The following is a 2576-nucleotide window of genomic DNA, read 5'->3' as shown; positions in this document are numbered from 1 at the left end:
ACACACACACACACACACACACACACACAAACCAATGCCACTCTCCTAGCAGCCATAGCTTCCTCTCCTGAGCAGGCAGTTCTCAGTACTACTCAACTCCATGGAATCAGGGAATCCTGGGAGAATGACAAGCCCAAAGTTCTTACTAGAAAGTGTATGAAATGACCTGTAATTCTCACACCCAGATCTGAGTCCTAATTCAAACTAAATCAGCTGTGAATGCTTTGTGACTTATGCAAGAGACCTGAGGGCTGATGGTGGGTGTTTGGTACAATTGAAGGTGGACACTGTGCTTGGCATCCTGAGTGGGATAAAAATAACTCTTTATCTTGTGCACGAAAGGACAGATGCAGTGGCACATAAAACTATATGTGGGACATCTACTATCAACTTTAAAACAATCCTCGGGGGTGGGGGCTGTACAACAAGCAGTGGGCTAGGATAAGCACAAAGCCTGATGGCCAGGAGTTGCTGTCATCTCCTCTCTGGTCCTCACCTTCTCAGTAAATGTGTGCTATTTTCTCTAGTAACACAAATGCATATTTCATGGGAGTATTTACATAAAGACTCAAGGCTGGAGAATCCATTTCTTTCTAATCTGATAGGTATAGAAACTGTAGTTCCAACATGTCCAAACACTACCCCCATCCCTGTACTCACACTGCCCAGTGCAGGGACTGGAGACCAAGACCCTCTGACTCCACCATGCCCCTTAGAAACCTCAGAGACCTCTTCCTGCCTCATCCTCAGGTCATGATTCTAAAGGCCAGCGAACATCTCAGCAGATGTGCCACCTAGAACAGGAGGGGAGAGAAGAGCCCTTCCCCCAGGAAGGGAAGCAGGAGACAAGCCTGGCCTAAGCCTACCAGATGAGGACGGCCAATCTCTCAGTTGGTTTTTTTTTTTCTTTTTTCCATACTGACAAGGCAATCTCAAGAGACAAGAATCAGAAACACTCATCTCACAACAGTCTTCGAGATACCCAGAGAACCTGGAACTGAGAAATGAACTGAGAAAGTACTTCAAGAAGGGTGCAGAGATAGGTCAGGGCCTCAATTACTCTTAAGAATCTCTGAAGCCCTGTGGCATTCAATTTCCTCGAATCTCAAAAGGGACAGTGCAACCAGCCCATCAGGGTGGTCCTGGGGACTGCACAGGGCAAGTTCTGTATAGATTATTTGTAGTGCTAAGTATAAGCACCACTCAGGATTAAGGCTTTTGCCATGCAATGCCATTGGTCTGAAGGAAATCCACACAGGGCTGGAGCCACAGCTCAGTGGCAGAGCACTGGTCCAGCTTGTAAAATGGTCCTGTTAGAGGCCTCAGCACCACGAAAGAAGAAACCCCAGACTGCAAAGCTCTACAAGCACAGCCAGAATTACAGATACACTGGTCCTTCCGCAGGTCACATCCTGCTTCCCGAGCTCCCATCCTCCACTCCAGCCCCCGTACTTTTAGGGTCACACACAGCCTCTTTCCTGAGAAGAATATCCCATCCCATATCCCACATGCTCTGCAGCTTCCCACCCAGCTTACCTTCTGCAGAACTGATGGGCTCTCACACTGTCCTCAAGGAACCTGACTGCACCAGTAGTCTTACTGCAGTTCAGCAAACCCTGACTGAGCACGGAAACTAGAGGGGTGGGGCCAATGTGAATGGTGGTTTCAGTTTGAAACACAGAGGAAACAGTGCCCTGATGTGGTGGACACTTCAGCGTAGCCCTAGGTAAATCCCTGTCTTCTTGGACTTGCTGTGATGTCATCACAGCCAGTGCTTTTGTTTAATGGGGATGGCTCTGAAGACCCCGTTCAGTGTCCACATGTTGCTGAGGACACTCCATCATCTGCTGCAGGACAGGAGTGTGGCTCTACTCTCCAAGCTGAGAAGAGTACTAACCACTGATGGGACTCAGCTGAGCAACCACCATCCCTAGTCACCCTTGAGGATCACTCTTAGCTGAACAGTAACATCATGAAAAGCCAAGCCCTGTGCCCAGGTAGCTCCTAATAAATCATTGGTCAGCATGGAGATAGAAAGGCACATCCTTTGGTGCCAATTTGGGATATAGCTAGAATTCCACCTAAGCTCCCACGCGTCAACTGAGCTGACTCTCTGGATCTTCTTGACACTCATTATATCCCTGTGTCTTCTGTTTACCTCACTCTCCTAGAAGTCTTGACCCTAGAAGCCATCCTAAGTCCATTTTGTACCTGTGTATCTCCATGGAACAGCCTGTTACCTATGCACTCACCCTAGAAGGGTCAGAAAGTTCTGCCTAACCCTCTTCTCTGTGTTGATGGAAAGCTGAGGGCTCACTTTAGGGGAGGGTCCAGGCTTAACATTACCCAGGCTGTGGTACTTGAGATAGCCTAAGGTAACGCTCATGGCTACATCATGTAGGATATTTCTTCTCTCAATAAAACCCTTTTAGTTCTAAGTCCCCCTCCCAGTTTCACGTTTTCTCACTGTGTGTGATACAGAGTTCAATTAGAGTTGCTTGCATAGGTATAGCTTATTTCCTGTAGTTTTGACAACTATACCTCTGAATAAAATGATACCCCTCTCTTCTAGCAAC

At 47.6% G+C, this 2576-nt stretch overlaps 1 protein-coding gene across 1 annotated transcript in view; it reads right to left on the bottom strand.

The window, feature by feature from the left end:
• The window catches only part of LOC116098879 (GTPase IMAP family member 7-like), a 5758-nt gene extending 4126 nt beyond the window's left edge, over positions 1–1632 (bottom strand). Inside the window, exon 1 of the mRNA XM_031381842.1 lies at positions 1537–1632. The gene's annotated coding sequence lies outside the window, so the exon portion shown is untranslated. The remainder of the gene's footprint in view (positions 1–1536) is intronic.
• Between the last annotated feature and the right edge of the window lie 944 nt (positions 1633–2576).

The sequence above is a fragment of the Mastomys coucha genome, unplaced genomic scaffold (assembly GCF_008632895.1).
Source record: "Mastomys coucha isolate ucsf_1 unplaced genomic scaffold, UCSF_Mcou_1 pScaffold20, whole genome shotgun sequence".
NCBI classification, from domain to species: domain Eukaryota; kingdom Metazoa; phylum Chordata; class Mammalia; order Rodentia; family Muridae; genus Mastomys; species Mastomys coucha.
This window is presented reverse-complemented; position numbering and strand designations above follow the sequence as displayed.